At 47.5% G+C, this 19,287-nt stretch overlaps 1 long non-coding RNA gene across 2 annotated transcripts in view; it reads left to right on the forward strand.

Annotated features, from left to right (window-relative positions):
- LOC120401515 overlaps positions 1-19,034 on the forward strand; it is a 36,032-nt gene extending 16,998 nt beyond the window's left edge. Inside the window, exons 2-3 of one of the 2 annotated variants that reach the window (XR_005596502.1) lie at positions 15,660-15,739; positions 17,874-19,034. This is a non-coding gene — a long non-coding RNA (uncharacterized LOC120401515). The remainder of the gene's footprint in view (positions 1-15,659; positions 15,740-17,873) is intronic. The other variant, XR_005596501.1, reaches the window with a different exon arrangement.
- Positions 19,035-19,287: the final 253 nt, after the last annotated feature.

Genomic DNA, 19,287 nt, shown 5'->3' on the forward strand with positions numbered 1-19,287 from the left:
GTTAGCTAATGTAACGCCAATATTTAAAAAGGGCTCTAGGGGTGATCCGGCAATTACAGACCGGTAAGTCTAACGTCGGTACCGGGCAAATTAGTTGAAACAATAGTAAAGAATAAAATTGTCAGACACATAGAAAAACATAAACTCTTGAGCAATAGTCAACATGGTTTCTGTAAAGGGAAATCGTGTCTTACTAATCTATTAGAGTTCTTTGAAGGGGTCAACAAACATGTGGACAAGGGGATCCGTGGACATAGTGTACTTAGATTTCCAGAAAGCCTTTGACAAGGTCCTCACCAAAGGCTCTTATGTAAATTAAGCTGTCATGGGATAAAAGGAAGGTCCTTTCATGGATTGAGAACTGGTTAAAGGACAGGGAACAAAGGGTAGGAATTAATGGTAAATTCTCAGAATGGAGAGGGGTAACTAGTGGTGTTCCCCAGGGTCAGTCCTAGGACCAATCCTATTCAATTTATTCATAAATGATCTGGAGAAAGGGGTAAACAGTGAGGTGGCAAAGTTTGCAGATGATACTAAACTACTCAAGATAGTTAAGACCAAAGCAGATTGTGAAGAACTTCAAAAGATCTCACAAAACTAAGTGATTGGGCAACAAAATGGCAAATGAAATTTAATGTGGATAAATGTAAAGTAATGAAAATTGGAAAAAATAACCACAACTATACATACAACATGATGGGGGCTAAGTTAGCTACAACGAGTCAGGAAAAGATCTTGGAGTTATCGTGGATAGTTCTCTGAAGATGTCCACGCAGTGTGCAGAGGCGGTCAAAAAGCAAACAGGATGTTAGGAATCATTAAAAAGGGGATAGAGAATAAGACTGAGAATATATTATTGCCCTTATATAAATCCATGGTACGCCCACATCTCGAATACTGTGTACAGATGTGGTCTCCTCACCTCAAAAAAGATATTCTAGCACTAGAAAAGGTTCAGAAAAGAGCAACTAAAATGATTAGGGGTTTAGAGAGGGTCCATATGAGGAAAGATTAAAGAGGCTAGGACTCTTCAGTTTGGAAAAGAGGAGACTAAGGGGGGACATGATAGAGGTATATAAAATCATGAGTGATGTTGAGAAAGTGGATAAGGAAAAGTTATTTACTTATTCCCATAATACAAGAACTAGGGGTCACCAAATGAAATTAATAGGCAGCAGGTTTAAAACAAATAAAAGGAAGTTCTTCTTCACGCAGCGCACAGTCAACTTGTGGAACTCCTTACCTGAGGAGGTTGTGAAGGCTAGGACTATAACAATGTTTAAAAGGGGACTGGATAAATTCATGGTGGCTAAGTCCATAAATGGCTATTAGCCAGGATGGGTAAGAATGGTGTCCCTAGCCTCTGTTCGTCAGAGGATGGAGATGGATGGCAGGAGAGAGATCACTTGATCATTGCCTGTTAGATTCACTCCCTCAGGGGCACCTGGCATTGGCCACTGTCGGTAGACAGGTACTGGGCTAGATGGACCTTTGGTCTGACCCGGTACGGCCTGTCTTATGTTCTTATGATTTAAAGGGCCCAGAGGAACCCCCTCTTGCCTTAGGTTCAAAGTTACAGCAAACAGAGGTAAACCCTTTAGCAAAAGGAACATTTACAAGTTGAGAAAACAAAGATAAACCTAACATGCCTTGCCTGGCTGTTACTTACAAGTTTGAAATATGAGAGACAGGAAGATTTGGAGAGCATGGATTGATGTCCGATCCCTCTTAGTCCCAAGAGCAAACAACCCCCAAAACAAAAAGCACACAAACAAAAGCGTTCCCCCCACCAAAATTTGAAAGTATTTTGTCCCCTTATTGGTCTTTTGGGTCAGGTGTCAGCCAGGTTACCTAAGCTTCTTAACCCTTTACAGGTAAAAGGATTTTGGTGTCTCTCGCCAGGAGGGATTTTATAGTATTGTACACAGGAGGGCTGTTACCCTTTCCTTTATAGTTATGGCAGCTTACCAGAGTGTTGATGTCATTATGCTACCACTATGCCTATGTTAGGCCTGGTCTACACTAGAAAATTAAGTCAGCTTAACTACATTGCTTAGGGAGGTGAAAAATCCTCTGAGGGCTTGGCTACACTTACAAGTTGCAGCGCTGGTGGAGGCTTTCCAGACACTCACCAGCGCTTTACCTGTCCTCCAGGGATATAGGCTATCCCCAGAATTCCTGTTCAGCCACACTCTGCATCAGTTTGCACTCTACTGCTCTTGCCTCAGTGACTCCTTCCTGTTTGCTGCAGCCAGGTGTGAGTGCAATCAGTTAATCAGTTACAGGTTACAGGTAACCGGAGGCATGCAGCCAGGAGCTCTCTCAAGCCAGGGAGGAAGTACCCAACGCGCACAGCAGCAGCAGGCAGGCAGAAAGCAGAGTTTATTTTCTGGGTGGAAATGTTTCTGGAGGAAGATAAAGAATGCAAGTGAGAACTTGCAAGTGAGAACTCCCTCAGTGTAACAATTCATCTGGAGATAGTGGATATAATGTGCTGCTGTTAAATGTTGTGTGTTTTGTGTGTGTACAGTGACCTGACTGGACTGCCAGATGTTCAAAATCACAGAGGCAGGCTTCAAAAAAAAAAAAAAAATCCAAAGAAGCAAAAAGAGGATGCAAAACTGTTTCAGCACTCAAATGTCAGCTCCAACCACCTTCCCCAGCATCCAGGGCTCTACCCATCAGCTGCCCTAAACACCTGCTGTTTCCCCCTCCCCAACCAGCCCTGATACCTACCACCACCCTCTGCATTCAACCCCCAACCCCCATGCAGTATGCACCCTGAAGTGAAGGATTCATTAAACACAGCAGTCCAGGCATGCCCTCTTGTGTTAATGAAATGTTGTGTGTCTGTCTGTCTGTCAAGGAGTTTTTTTTTTTCATAAAAAAAATTCTTTGGCTTTGAAAAACAGTCTTATAGCAGATAGATAGTGAGAAACTTAGCCCAGTAAGAAAAGAGGCACTGCAAATCATATTATTATTATAGAATAACAAACATTACTGTTGGCTTTCAGCCTCAAATTCTTCCCTCAAGGCCTCCCTAATCCTGAAGCCCTGTGCTGGGCCTCTATTAGCCCTGCTCTCTGGCTGTGCATATTCAGCCTCCCAGGACTTGAACTCGGTGGTCCATGCCTCACTGAATGTTTCACTTCTTCCTTCATATTATGGACATCCCCTACTGTGATCTTCCTGTCTGGGAAAAAGTCCTGCCCATCTTCTCCTGAGGCCACCACTGTTCGAAAGATGCATCATCAATGCACTTTCCCAGCCCAGCTGTGTCTCCACAGTTAGGGGAAACCCATTTGTGCAAAAATCCTGAAAGTTCTGCAGCCACTGCTCGTCATCCCAGACTTCATGACGATGTGATCCCAGCAAGCACTCTAGTGTCTGCCAGCGGCAAATCCATATTGATATCATCGCCCGACTCTCACTGTCACTTTGGGAGGAGCTGAAGGAAAGCTCGACTGCGCCAGTTGTGTTGTGCTGGTGACACAGCAGAGTCTGAGTGGTGTAGTTAAGCTGAGCTATTCCTCAGTGTAGACAGAAGAATTCTTCTATTTCCCCTCGGGGAGGTAGATTAACTACAGGAGAATCCCTCCTGTTGGCATAGTGTTTACATTTCAAGTGTAGGCCCCAGCAGCTTGTATTTTACTGCTTCATACACCTGCCATATATAGTCAGCAGACAGAACTATGTAGAGGCGTATATAGAGGGTCAATGCATTCTGCAGTGGGGTGTCTACTAAACAAGCCTGCAGCTAAAATTGGTTTCCATAGCAGAAGAGTTCAGCATAGCTCTATTCTTAGCAGATGAAGGAAAATAAGCATTGGTAATAACTCCTGCAAATCCTTCAGTCCAAGTGGGTGTCTTTTGTGTACTAAATGCCGCCATTATTTATAAAGTACTCTGCATCTGAATGTGCCTAAAGTCAGTCCTGCAGGAGAGTTTCAATCAACTTCTGTTCAATTTATTCCACCTAAATGACTCAAATGTAAATAAAATTAAATTAATGGTACTGTATTTGTCTCCTGTTACAAATGTCATAGGCTTGAAGTAATGCTGACTGTACAATTGGAGGAGGACTACATTATAGAAATCAGCCTCCAGGAAACTGCATAGATTTTATTATCTAGCCTGGAAGGGTCATAATGGTCACATTTAATCCAGATACTTTTTTAAAAATTCTGCTTATAATGTCTGTGATGAAGTGGGGGGGTTTTCTTGGTTTTTCTGTTTTTTTCCAGTGGGTTACATGCAGAGGGAGGGGGACTCAGTGTCCCTGGGTGTTACTGGTTTAATGAGGTGACGGGAGAGGGAGTTTGTTCTTACAGAGGACTGGAGAGGGAACTTGGGACCCCGGCCAATGGTCTGGAGGATGGAGACCCCAGCAACTGGTGACCCGGCTCAGGAGTCACAGTTGGTTCTGGCCAGTCTAATCAGGGGACTAGCCCAATCTCACTCGGCACAAGTCTCTTCTCAGTAACATGCATATTGGGTTGGACGAGCATGCAAGCTATGCTGAATCTTCAAGGTAACTTTAATCTTCACTAATGTACAGTTCTTGACCATGCACCAAATTATTAAATAGTAATCTTATATTTGACACCTTTCATCCCAAAGCACATCACAAAGGAGGGCCAAATCCTGAGGTCCCAGTTTAGGGAAACGCCTATCACAGTAAATGGGAGTGTAATACAGGGCCTGCCCCTGTCTGAGCTAGGAGGCCTGGGGCCAGCCTGCCCTAGTCCTACATCAGCTGGAAAAGGGTCAGGTGTTTATATAAAAAAATAAAATAAAATAAAAAGGGCAAAGAGAGCTCAGGGGAGAGGAGCTGCAGGAGTGAGAGGGGGTCCTGCAGTAGGACCTGAATCAGGGGGATTGAAGGGTATCATGCTGTCCTTTCAGCACTGAGAGAGACAAGTGGGAAAGACTTTGGCAGCTCTAGCCCAGAGTAGGCAGAGGCAGGGCCAGCTCCAGGGGTTTTGCCGCCCCAAGCAGCCAAAAAAAAAAAAAAGCCACAATCACCATCTGCAGCAATTTAGCGGGAGGTCCTTCGCTCCGAGCGGGAGTGAGGGACCCTCTGCCGAATTGCAGCTGAATACCTGAAAGTGCCGCCCCGCTCTGGAGTGGCCGCTCCAAGCACCTGCTTGATAAGCTGGTGCCTGGAGCCAGCTCTGGGCAGAGGAACTGCTCTCGTTTGATGTTTTACACTTGAAGAAAACTGCCTGGAATGACAATTGGCCATAGCAATGATGACTCTTTGGGAAGGGCCGGAGAGCCAACTTGAGGGAGGGGAAAATGAGGCAGTGGCTAGCTGAAGCCAGAGCAGGTAAGACTGTGCTGCTACCTACTTAGTAAAAAACTCTGGATTTTGACCTACTGTGTATGTATATAGATAGGTCATTGTATCTTATGCATTACATTTCTTCGTCTACCCCTGAACCGCAACCCCAGCCAGGATAGCTACCAATGAAATATCTGGAGCAGAGCTAGAGAGACCATTCCTTAAGGAAACTTGTGAAACCCCAGCTTTTATATAAGAAGGGCTATAGGATCTATTCTATCCAGGAAATCCACACATTTTAAAGGTCTTCCCCAAGAGGCTCACAGACAGATGCACTGAACTCAGTTTAGTTACCTGAGAATAATGGTCTGAGTTGGCCCTGCCGGGTTCAAACTTGTGGCTGAAAGGCATCCAGGTATTTTGAATGCAGACATCTATTCTAGCATGAGTTAGTTGGTTTCAGACTACCAGCCCAATGAACAGTTAAACTTTCCAGTATCTCATGTACACCTGTCACCAGATGAGTGAGTGACATTAAACAAAAGAAAAACAGCCTTCTCCCAGGGGACTCACTAGCTTTAGATATCAAAACAAACGCCTTGTACTCAGACTCCAACACCCATCTCCATCTCTCAGGGCTGCATTGTCCAAACCAACCCAAATCTATGTGTAATGCCAACAGACCCTGGTTGTCGGCAGGTTGGATCAAACCCAAGACCTTGGGAGCTTAGTGCATGAGCCTCTACTGCATGAGCTAAAAGCCATATGGCTGTTAGCTAAGGCTGTAGAGCAGACTCATTAATTTCTCTCTCTAGGTGGTCTTGGTGCCACTAGATGGGGCAGAGCACCACACCAAGGAGGTGTGTGGGTTACGTATGCAACAAATAAAACAACCTTCTGTGTGGGGCTAGAAGTGGGGCTGTGCACACTGACCTCTCAGGAGTTGACTGTCATATTGCCCCCTTCCCTCCCCACCTGTTGGTGCCACTGGCCAACCGCAGGCAGTGGTGCCAAAACTCAGAACGGTTGCCTAAGACCAGAGCCTTAACTGGGGCAGCTTCTTTACCACTGTGGCTGGCATGGGGAGCTAGAGCATGTACTGCCACCACTCAGTGGGGAAAGTTGCAGGAGTGAGTAAGGAGCTGCTAGTGCTAGGGCCCTCTGCTAAGTAGGGGGGGGCGGGAAGAGAGACAGAAGAGAGCTCAGCTTCTCATGCTGGAGCTCCTTGGCCCAGCACTCCCTTTCTCCTCAACTCAGACTTTGCCTCCAGGCATGGGAAGGGGCCTCCAAGACACCCACACCATAGCCTATGCTCTGCCTCTTGGCTCTCTCCTCAGTCTTCCCCATGGGCTCACACACTCTTTTTTTTTTTTTTTAAACCCAGAAGTAGAGGAACTGGGATGGAGGGAGATGTGCAATACAGCAGCAGAGGATCACAGGCAAGGTGGGAGGCAGTTCTGGTGTGAGTCCCTGTGGCAGGGCAATGACTCACCAGCACAGTGCCTCCTGCTGGTCACCCAGGAAATTAGCTCTTTCCAGCCCAGAGCACCCTCTGCAGGCCGCTGTCTCACCTGATGCTGGCCCCATGTCCTTCCCAGCACCCTTTGCCCAGGGGTTCTGCCCACCACAGTACCCCCTCACTCTGGGTCTCCCCTCCCAGGGGAGACCCCAACCCCCTATCCCCACCTTGCCTCAGTGGCTACTGCCAGTCTCCGCTCACTGGGGCTGACAGCAGTCTGTAAACCACTCATCATCAGCAAGGGGGGATCAGACCAGCTGCCTATACCTATTCTGGGCTGCCCCTCTGGAGCCCTAGTACCCTTTGTGGGCCCTTAACTCAGCCTGCAACCTGGGGCTTTGCTAGGCTGGAGCTCCCCAGCTCCCTCTGCCCTTCCCCAGCACTACTCCACCCTGGGTACCCTCCTCAGCTTCCCAGGCAGCCAGGCCCTTTTCTCTCTAGGGAGCTAAAGAGAGTGTCTCTTAGTTGCTGGCCCTCAGCCCTCTTATAGGGCCAGCTGTGGCCTGATTAGGGCGTGGCCCCACCTGTGGCTGCTTCCCCCAATCAGCCTAGTATTTCTCTGCCACAGCCCTCTCCAGGGCTGCTTTAACCCCCTCAGGGCAGGAGCGGGGTGACTACCCCACTACAGTCCCCTTGCTTATTTTTTTGCAATTTGTACCCTGCTACAGGGTAGAGCCAGATTCCCAGGCCAACCTGCCCCAGTACATTTCCAGAGCTGGCTGGCAGCCTTCTTCCCTTGGAGATAGCCCCCATCCCTGTAAGCCCACCAGCTACTAATGCAGGCCAGCTGCCTTTATTATAGTGAGTCGAGCTCCCACAGGGATTCAGGTGATCTCCCTCAACGTCCCTGAGCTATGCAAGGACTTCACTGAGTCTAGCTTCTCCTGGCATCACCCAATCAAGGCTAGCTGGTACCAACTCCCTTTATAAAGGAAACTGGGACAGTGGTGTATCAAGGTCATGAGGTCCTTTAAGGGTCTATATCACCCATCACAGGGAGATATGATTATCCCCAGCAAGTTAGTGATAGGACTGGTGTCATGCTTGTGCTCTACCCACTAAACAATGCTCCCTCCCACTGATGCCAACTAGCTCATCTTTGCAGTTGTTAACTTATTTCCATTGAGTCAAACTGAATTGCTTCAGAAATAATTTAAAGTTATTTGCTGCTCTGAAATGTGAAACTGCTGTGTGTGAAATGGCTCTCTGCTGGTGCTGTCTACCAGGATCCTCCTAAAATGATATGCATCTTCCACTGAGCTCTGATGGCAGCTGAGAACTGAAACTAAATGAGAGCTCATGCATGCGAAGAGAAAATAAACACTATATTTCTGCCCCCAGAATGAAGTGACACCCTTTGGCATTCTCTTCTGCTCTCTGCAGTTCCATGCAACATATCTAATTACTTTGTTTCATATGAAACTTAAATCAGACAAAACGTGCCAGCAGAGACAATGGGTAACTGTTGATAGTGGGAGGTAGGGTGACCAGATGTCCCGATAAAATCAGGACCATCCCAATATTTAGGTGTTTGTCTCGATATCTTCCTCCGCCGGCAGCACTCGCCTTTTTTTTTTTTCCCCTCCACCGGCAGCATTCGGCTTTTTTTTTTGCTCCGCCGGCAGACCCCCCCGCACATGTGTTCTGATATTTTCTCCCTCTCATCTGGTCGCCCTAGTGGGAGGGGGCACCTGACCACCCCTCGTGTTGCCTTTGCTACCCACCCATCAGTCCTTTGCCTGCTCCCCTCCTCATTGCATCCTCCTCCAGCTCTCCTTCTCACTGTCCCCTTCCTGCTTTGCCCCCCACCCCTGCTACTCCTCCATAAACTTCTAGCAGGGTGCATCCTGCTCCCAGCACTGTGCAGAGAACCAGCCCCTGGTGGGAGTACTCAGCACACCTGCACCCTGTCTGGCAAGCTCCTTCTTCCCTTGCTGCCTCTGGCCAGGCCAGTGCCCCAGGAAAACCCCAAACCCTCCCGCATGGGATGCTGCAAAGGCGGAGCAGAGCCTTGCATGTGCCAAAGCCTCCTGGAGCCCCTCTTCCTCCCCCACCACCTCCTCCATCCTGCTCCCCTGGGTCCTGGCCTCAGGAGCATAGGGCTGCTCCATCCCTTAGGCTTTGTGCTTGAGGCAGCAGCCACTTGCTGGGCTTCTCCTTCTGCTGGGGGAGCCCTCCCCTGCTCAGACACCTCTGGCCATGCTGCACTGCTGCTGAAGCCCCTGCAGAGTCCGGCATTCATGGTTGGTTTGGGGAAGCTGGGGATGGGATTTGCTGGTTCCCACCCTCCCCCACGCAGTTCCCCGCTACTGAACACCAGCAACAGCCCTGCCCCGCCTGCTGCCACTGCCTGCTCAAATGGGCCTGCCTGATCCTAGTGTGCTGCCTAGCTGGATGGTCCCTCCATGGGAGCCCTGGGACTCAGCTGCTTCTGCTGACCCCCGCTGGACTGTGATGGCTCTGCTCTGCAAGCCCCACAGTGCTGGTGGATGCCTGGTTGGAAATGGAAGGCAGAAATCAGGGGGAGGGGGATGGGACCCCATGTGCCTCCCCTCACCTGTTCCCCTCAATGTGTGATTGATTGTAGGAAGTTTCTGACATCACAAGTATCAGAACAGTAGGCTTCTATTACTCACACTACTGGCTAAACTTACATCTAGTTGTAAATCCCTTGAAGTCAGTTAGATTACACAAGGTATTATTTTGGCCCTGTAGTAAAGTCCTCAGAGGGCCAGGTGACCTACTGGTTAGCACACCTGTTTCCAGTCCCTTGCCTCTCAGCAGGAAGAACCTTAAATCCAGTTCATAGTCCTTGATGTGGCTTATTGTCACCACAGGGTTTTCACCATCCTTACCCTCTCCTTACCAGAGAGCAAGGTGGGGTGGAAATGAGGCTTATACCCCACCGGCAACAAGGGCAGTTGGTATGGGACCCCAGGCCCTCCCACGCCACTGGACTCAGACCCAGGGCCCTATGACAGACCACAATGTCAGGTGTTTTGGAGTGCCCCAGACAGGGCCGGCTCTAGCTTTTTTGCCGCCCCAAGCACGGCAGGCAGGCTGCCTTTGGTGGCATGCCTGTGGGAGGTCCCCGGTCGGGTCCTGCAGATTCGGCGGCTTGCCTGCCGGAGATCGCCAGTCCCGTAGCTTCGGCGGCTTGCCTGTGGGAGGTCCACTGGTCCCGCGGCTTCAGCGTACCCGCTGCTGAATTGCCGCTGAATCCACGGGACCAGCAGAACTCCTGCAGGCAAGCCACTGAAAGCAGCCTGACTGTTGCCCTCGCAAGGACTGGCAGGGCGCCCCCCGCGGCTTGCTGCCCCAGGCACACGCTTGGAGTGCTGGTGCCTGGAGTCGCCGCTGGCCCCAGAGCAGCCTGCCTTGGTCACTTCCTACCATTCATTTCCTCCAAAGTCTCCAAGTCCAATATAAAATAGCAAAAGAAAAGACAATTAAATCTTCAGCCCCAGCTGGGTTCAGCAGGTAGTCTTCTTTCTCACAGCAAGACTTCTTCGTACCTGGCTCAGGTTTGTACACCCCATCCCAGGCCCTTGGGAGTCTATGTTCTCTCCCACTAAAGTGCAGGAATTGACGAGTAACTCCAATTCCATTACTCTTAGTAGAAGTTGCATACTTAATTCTGTTGGCTGATATTCTCACTGCTATTGCAGCAGAGAGCCAGCTGCTGTAAAGGGAACATTCTTCTCTACATGGTAGATATGTACAGCATAAACTGAGAATGGTGAAAACTTCGAGTCACTCTCACCCGCTGCTGGGTCATTTCTCAGAGCAGTTTTCTCATTACAGTATTTCTGATTTCATTTGCCTGGGTTGACCATTTATCCATTGCTTGGAGTTTTGCCCCAACAATTGTGAGTTATATGGTCTCCCCAGAACAGCAATGTTAGCCTGGATAAATCTCATTCTGCAAAATTATATCCATTCTACTTAAAATTCTGTCACAGTTTCAACTGGATATGGTGTCCTTCCATTCCTCTACTAAATGGCTGGCTATTAGTGCTGTGCACTGATAGAGAGCTACCATATTTCACCATAAAGGTGAGCTGGTGGTGAAATGATTCTTGTGTATAGGGTGCTGTTTGTAAATTGCTTTGTGATCCTTCCGGTGGCAATTCTGCTGTTGGGAGAGCTGGGGCACTGCCCAACTCAGAAACACGGGGAAATAATATTGGAATGAAATGAATGGACCTTTATTCCAGCGTTGGGCACCTCTCGCAGTGAGTAAAATGCCTTTTCCACTTGATTGAAGGACGTTTGTTTCAGCAGCTGTTCCCGTGCCCCTAACTGAGTTGTGCACATGCATACATTCCAGTAGAGGGCTCCAAAGCAGCAGCAGCTACAGAGAGCACGAAGGGCTGCTTTCAAAACCAAAAAGTGCCCTTAAGCACAGGTGCAGCCAAGGTGAGGTACAGTGCTCCTCCACCTAAAATTCTGGATTAAAGCCCCCTCTGGCTCCTTTGGAATAAAAGGTGGTATGGAAATGTAAGATATAATTGGTTAACTCAATATGGGTCAGTCCAGTGAGGGGAAGGAGGTTATGTTTCATTTAGAATGATAATGAAGGGAGCATTTTTTTTGTTTAACCTTCACAGTTAAAATCATACTTGCTCTGTAGCTCTTCTGCATGTCTGGGGAGGAGAGGAATAATCTGGATTCTAATAATCTTTAATTTTCTTTTTCTAGAGGAAATTAACACAATTTGTGACACTAACATAAATCTGCAGAAATTCTATTGAATCAGTGGGAACTGTTGCACCACTATAAATCTACAGTAATTCTGCTGAATTCAGTGTAGTTACTCCAGGTTTATGTTAGTATAAATGAAATAAGAATCTGACCTAATTGTCTTTCCCTGACTGCTAGGGCAAAATTTCTGTGTGTGTACATATACATAGCTGTGCCACTGAACTAGTTAGAGAGAGATCAACCTACTACTACCCTGCTGGGCTACTTATGGGAGTGAGTGTCAGTAAATTTCACTGCTCCAGCGTACTGGTTTTAGGGGAATGTCAGTAAAAGATACTGCAGTAGAGGACTAGTTTTGGAAGACATCATTCTCTCCCTGTCCTCTGGAAGGCTATTGCCTTTCTTGACCCAGATCTTCTGGATCCAGAAATGCAGTACACCTGACTTCAGCTTTGATCCACCCTCACTCCCAGCTATGTCATCCCTCAGAGCAGTTTTCTCAGAACAGCGGGATGCACAGCAGATTGAGTGGATGTATCAGTGTGGGTTTCTTTCTGAGCCACAAGGATTGAATTTACTCTGTTACTTGCACCTGCTTTACTTTGTCTAGCTTGGAAAATTTTTGCAGCCACCTTTTCATGCATTTGCACCTTAATGGAGGTTAAGGGATGGAGACTGAGCAAAGCTTTAAAAGAAACACATTGTGCTCTATTTAGCACTAATGTACAGTTTCCTATTACTGAGAAGCAGACTAACCCTGTGCTCCTTTCCCAGTTATGATACATCTTACTCCAGTAGGAGATTGCCCCAGGCAGGATTCTGTCAAAACTGAGGCAGGACCTTATAAAGTTTTGGTGTTATTTAATGGTTACTTTATTTGTGAATAACCAGTAGGCAGCAACTGTACCTAAGAAAATATCATCATAGAGACACTCGTTTGAATCTCTCTACCTGATGAACCATCTAGTGCCATCTGGTGCTGCCCAATAATGTTACAGAATTCAAGCGCTAGAGTTTCCACTATTTGTTCCTAGGCATCTGCTTTTCCCCATAACTCTCCCCTCCCCCCAGGAAACCACAGTATTCTTTAGTGCATTACTGGGTATTTTCTGATTTTTCACCAGAAAAATGTGGGAAAGGCAGAAGCCACTTATGTCCACAGTGAGACCTACCAGATATAGATGTGGAGGTTGACGTGTTCTTTTGGATCCCGTCGTCTGTCAGATATGCCCGAAGATGAGACCTCTCCTTCTCAAGTCTCCATCCTGCGCTGTGCAGTTTGTCTAACTGCTCTAGGGCTTAGTTCCACAGGAGAGAGTAGTTTCAAAGCCTGAGTACCTAGTTCCTGCAGGGAAGCCTCAGGGAGCCCTGTAATTCAAATACCAAAAAGTACAATCAGACCTAAAAAGAATGAAGCAAGCTCTGGAAAACTTTGAAGGTGCCTGCGAACTCTTAATCGCCTCCTCACCAGGTGACACATGCTGCCAGAGAGTCTCTCACTGCCACTCAGGCTCACTTCCCTTCCGTCTGATGCAGAAATCGACAGGAGATGTCACCTGTCCGCTAGTGCTTTGGATTGCTAACTAGCTGGGCCTATGTGTTTCATCCTGGAATAGCTGCTACTACTGCTTTCCCCCCCCTCTTGCTCAGAGGGTGGATGTCAAAAATGTCATCCTTTATGAAAGCTAGAAGGAAAGGACAATATCAGTGTCTGATGTGCAGGGACTGTGACAGGGAGAGGAGCCATAGATAAAGGTCCAATGTCACTAATAATGCATGAGATAACATAATGAGAGATCTTTGGGGGGAAAAGGCAGCACTTACGGAATACTCAACACATGGAATTGTTTCTTTGGGGGTTAATTACGCCATTTGGGCCATTTCATCCTGATGTTTCACCTGCTTTGATATATTGGCTCATTTCTGGCATTTAATGTTAAAGGGTGAAGTTCCTGTAGCTGTTCTTGTAGTGGCCCTGCCTCATAAACTGATACTAGGGTGGGTCAGACTGGAGTCTCCCTCTGTCTCGGGTTTGAAGGGATGCTTATCTTATCACCTCAGTAATTTTTCAGGCTAAAGCATATTCTGGAGAATATCATTACTAACTGGACTCTACTTTTTAAAAAATCTGTGACATTTGTATATTTAGAAAATCATTGTCGAGTCAGGAATCAAAATATGTCCTGGGGCCTCATCCTGCCAGCTACAGAGATCCCTCAGCTCCCATTGATTTCCATGGAAACTGGAAGTATTCAGCACCATACAAGTAGTGCTCAGCACCATGAATCATTGGGTCACTAATATATATTTTTGGGAAGGGGTATCTATGAAGGAGAAATTCCTCTAGGATCCTTCCTACAAAGACACGCTTTTCTACAAACCAGCTCCCTGCCAGCCTCTGAGTGAATGCAAAGGTGGTATAAAATCACTTTTCTCTCTCCCTACTTGGGTCTGGAGTCAAACCAAGCTCACCTTTACCTGTGAATTGGGGCCACTGTTTTTGTCTAGGTTCTACATAAATCGTGACTACTGGTCTGCCTTCTAAAAATGTCACTGTGTTAGAAGGATGAATTTTAAACCAGAAACAATTGTGTTTAGATGGGGGCAGCCACTTCCGCACCAGATTATACTGATTTAATGAGGGTTACATTCTGGATTTAAACCACCTGACATTCTTTAGAGTCAAAAATTCAAATTGTTGTGCTAAATTCTTTGTAACTGTACTAAGGTCATGGAATTGTATCAGGAATGAACTGGGCCCATTTTTACTCCTATCATGTATTTTAAGTACTAGATTTATAAAGTCTTTCCCTAGAAGCTGCAGCAGAGATGAACTCTCATAGGCAGCAGTAGCCTGAAGTGTAGGCTAAGTAAGCAGCCAAATAGAGTGCCAAGGGATTATTTCTGGGATGGCGCTGGGACTGATACATGGTTCAGCAGAAAGGGGAGTGAAGTGGTGTGGATGAAGCCACACCCTCTGGTGGACTTTCTGGGTGCCCCAGTGTGGCCATGGGTCTTCCTGGAAGGGTTGAGGGTGGGAAGAAGTCTATCTTTGGTGTCCACTGAGGTGGGCTTGAGCTCACAAGCTAATTGATCCTTCAGTCTTATCCCCCTTCTAAGTGAGGATGAGCAACTCAGCCTCAAAATATTCTACAATAAAAAACAAAGGTAACTCAACACTGGGCCATCCCCCATCTTCTGGAGGGTGAGGAGTGTCTCTGCCCTTTCCTTCGGGCTTGGTTCTAAACAGTCTCTGATTCAAGTATGCCTCGCTCCTTGGGGGTCTATCAGTTCCTCCCCAGAGGCTGCTCCAGCTAGCAGGCCTTTCTCCTTTCTTCTGCAGGTGAAGCTCCCTTCAGGCAGAGAGGCAGAACTCTGTCCTCCTTCCTGGCCAGTCAGCCCAAAACTCAGCTATGTTCTCTCCTTTTATTCCTCCTTCAGGTTTGGCATTGGCCGCAGGAACACTGGGTCAGAGCTAGCTGGATGGAAAGGCTCTCTTTAACTCTTTCTCTGCCAGTATGGGGCCTCTCTGACCCATCACACATCCTCCCACCAACCTCATTTGGGGTACATCTCTCCCCTGCCAGTTCTCCCTCATCCTGAGAAAAAAGTCTCCATTCAGGTGGGCTCTTTTGGCCTAGTGTTGGACACGGAAGGAGAAGGGCTGGAGGGACAGGTATAACCTCATAATTTGGGGGTTGTGTCCTTCATGGCATGGAGCCAACGTAGCAGGGCCTGGTGAGTGACTAAAGTGAAATGATTCCCAAGAAGGTGATATCTGAGCGAGTCCATTTCCCACTTCACTGCCAATGCCTCTTTTTCAACTGTGGAGTAGGTCTTCTCCTTTAAGGTAGAGAATGGGGTGTTCTTTGCCTTCCACCAACTGGGATAAAATGGCCCCTAATCATGAACTGGAGACATCAGTCTGTAGCAGGAAGTCCTTGGTGAAGTCAGGGCTATATAAGACAGGTTCTTGGCAGAGATTAACCTTAAGAGTTTGAAAGACATCTTCACAAGCCTTGGTTGACTCAATCTTCTTTGGGCTATTATTTCTAAGGAGAACAGTCAGAGGGGCCACAGTGGTCCAAGTTGGGAGTAAAATGTTGGTCGTATTTGGCTAATCTTAAAACATTGCATATCTATTTCTTTGAGATTGGTGTGGGACATGTCTGGAGGACCTGCACCTTATCCATCAAGGGTCACACCTTGGCTTTCATCAGGATGTACCTGAGGTAAGTCATCTTGTTTTTGCCCAGATGGCATTTGGTGGGGTTTGCTGTCATTCCAGCCATTTTAAGGGATTTGAGTACAGCAGCTACATGTTTTAGGCGGTCTTTCCAAATTCAACTATATATTACATCTTCTGGTATGTGGCGGCATAGCTATTATGGGGCTGGAGGACCTGATCCATCAGTCACTGGAACATGGCTGGGACCCCATGTAATCCAAATGGCATAATCTGGAACTGAAAAAGAGTAAAAGGAGTGGCAAAAGCTATTTTCTTTCAGGACTTAGGTGTGAGGGGGATCTGCCAAAACCCTGTGGTCAGATCTAGGGTGGTACTGTATTCAGCATCACCTAGCCAGTTGAGTAATTCATCAATGCATGGCATAGGGTATGGATCAAATTTGAATATGGTCTGACCTTCCTGAAGTTAATGCAAAAACAGATGATTCCATCAGGCTTAGGGACCAGCACTATTGGGTTCCTCCAGTCACTAAATGACTTCTTGATTAATCCCAGCTCTAGCATTGCCTGAAGCTCTTGCTTCATGATTTCTCTCATCCTCTGGTGAAATAATTGTGAATTTTCTCTAACGCAGTGTCTGGGTTCTGTCTACGTCTGATTGGAAATTAGATGGGTTTATCCAGGTTGCGTAGAAAACACTGTAGAGAAGGCAGTGATCAACTGCTGGGCCTGGGCTTTCTGTTCTGGAGTGAGGTTGCTCCTGATTTTGACCATCCCAGCGTAGCTTGTAACTAATACAATAAATGAATGTAAGAGCTGGATATAAGAGACTAATACCAAATAGGTAAAAGATAGTTAAATGTTTAAAGCTGAAATACAATAATTTTATAGGCTTAGTCCTGTAAAATATTTGGCTTAGCCAAATTAGGCCTTAGGATAAATTAGCATAAATACATTAATAATAAACCCACTGAACTTGTATCTATTTTTGCGATATGCTGATGATTTGAAAATAACTGCTGAGTTTGGATAATAATGTCTATGAGAGATCAGTAGACACCACAAGATGACCCTTGATAGCCAGGGTGAAATGTTAGAGCTTTCTGTAAGGTAACCACCTGTTACTATGATGATAAGGTGATATCAGTTTCTCTGACATTCATTAATATTTACAAGTTAGCACATGGAATGGGCACCCCAAAAATAGTGGGGTATGGAAGTTCAAATAAGGAAAATGGGTTAAAACCTTCATAATATGTATAAGTCCCAGTGGGCATTAGCATAACACATTATAAAAGCTCTATAACTGCCTGCGTGCCTTGGGGAGACACCAGGATGATGACCGGTGGTGGTGATTGGTGAGGATGACGATTAACACTTCAGGTTTTCTGCAAGGGATGGTGTGAGTAATGCAAGTGCTTTATGTTCCTGTATTGTTCTCTCTCTCCTTGACCAGATTGCAGGGTGTGTACTCTTTGGTTGGTTAAAAAAATAATGATTACAGAAAGACCACTGTGTAGTCTTGGACATACACAGTGGGCAGGGGGGGCTCTACAAAGTAGGCTGCCCCAAGCAGCGCGGAGCGCTGCGCCGCCCTTCCCCAGTCCCGCGGCGGGTCCCCTCTTCCCGCGGCTCCGGCATCCTGGGGAGGGCGGCATTTGGAGCTCCCGCCGGCATGCCTGCGGCAGGTCCACCGGAGCCCGCGACGAGCGGACCTGCCGCAGTCATGCCTGCGGGAGCTCAACCGGAGCCGCGGGAAGACGGGACCCGCCGCAGGCATGACTGCGGCAGGTCCGCTCGTCCCGGGCTCCACCGGAGCCAAATGACGCCCTCCCCAGGATGCCGCCCCAAGCGGGCGCTTGGCCCGCTGGTGCCTAGAGCCGCCCCTGACAGTGGGGTCCCCCATCTATTGCTAACCTTGCTACTGTAGTCAATCTAGGGGGTGGTGAACTCTCACAGATTAAAGCAGGTGTAAATCGTGTGTGTGGGTAATTAGTTAAAGTAATCAATATCTTTAGATAAGGCTAAACCAGGCTTCGAGGTTCCGGTGGCATTTGGGCCCCAGCAGGTAGGGGGCTATAAACAGGCTGTCTCGAGCCTTCCATGGCTTTAAAAGATTCATGTAGTAAATTTGTTGGAGTTTCCATTTGCCTTGCTGGTGGCTCTTGTAATTCACAGGTCCCACTCATCGTATCGCCCCATGAGGCCCTTGCCAGAGCGTTAGCAGCTTCAATTCTGCACTGGGAAGTAATTAGAGAAGCAAGTCCTCAGTCTGAAACACCTGATGGCAGGCCCCTTTGTTATAGGGGCTGCTTCCTGGGTGCTCTAACTATGTAGAAGTTTCTCACTGGAGAAGGAGCCTAATGCTTTGAGTTCAGACTGTATTGTACAACTTTGTCAGCTTGGGGTGACTGTTCTTCCCACATCTCCCTATATGAGATCTAACATTCCTCATGACTGTAGCTAGAATGGCAAGAAAAATCAGTGGAGGACTGTGGTACCTCTCATATGAAAAGCACAAGGGGAGGGAGGTAGTTCCAGTGGTGGATATCTTTGTGACTGTAGGGCCCAGTGGGTCTACGAACTCAAGCCTGCAGAACTGCGAGGCATCAAACACCTCCATGCTGCCACCCAGCAATAACTGTAACTAGCTTACACTGCACTACACATAACTTGCTATGGACACACATCATGAGAAATTCCACCTCAGGGGGTGTGACAGGCAGCAGTCTCATGGCTCCTGATTGGCTTTCTGCCCTATATAAACCTATCAGGTGTTTCAGGAAATGTCCAGTTAACAGTGTGGATCTCCCGTAGTTGTCGCGATCATTCCTGCTCTTGAACTTCTGGCTTTGACCTTGGCTTGATTTGGACCTCGGCTCCTGACCTGGATCCTGAAACTTGAGTTGGACTCTGATCTTTGGTATCAACCCTGGCCTGGAATTTTACTACAAACTCCTCCGCTACTGTCAGTCTCAGGTTTGACCCTGCTCTGACCCTAAGTCGTGACTGCCCTTGTCAGGACAGTTTGCCTGGACCACCCTAACCTGTGGTGAAGGCCTACCCTGTGAGACCCTGGATTCCCTGTCCGGCATGCCCCAGAGGGTACTGGAGATGCCTGAACAGCTTGAGCACTCCCAGGAGGAGCTTCCCGTGCTTTGAGCCCAAGTATTGCAGATCACAACAGAGAACCAAGCTCTGTGCAAGCAATCCACCCAGCTCCATGATGAAAATGTGGCACTGCATGCCCAACTGGCACAGCACGCTGCACCTCGCCAGATGCTATGATAGCAGGCAGCTCAGCTGCAGGATGAAAATGTTGCACTATGAGCGTGCACTGCATGTACCTGGACTGAGAACTCTGTCCCCCCGAAAGTTTTAATGGGGACTACCAAAAGTTCAGGGGGTTATTAACCAATGCTGCCTGCTGATTTGCTCTGCCCAGAGTCCTACCTCACTGACCAAGTAAAAATAGGACTCATAATTAGCCTCCTGATGGGCTATTGGAGTGGGTCTTGCCCCCTCTTGAATGAGTGAGTTTGACACTATCTGATTGAGATGCCTTCCTCCAGGCATTTTCTTCCATGTTGAC

The sequence above is a fragment of the Mauremys reevesii genome, linkage group 3 (genome assembly GCF_016161935.1).
Source record: "Mauremys reevesii isolate NIE-2019 linkage group 3, ASM1616193v1, whole genome shotgun sequence".
In the NCBI taxonomy this organism is placed as follows: Eukaryota; Metazoa; Chordata; order Testudines; family Geoemydidae; genus Mauremys; species Mauremys reevesii.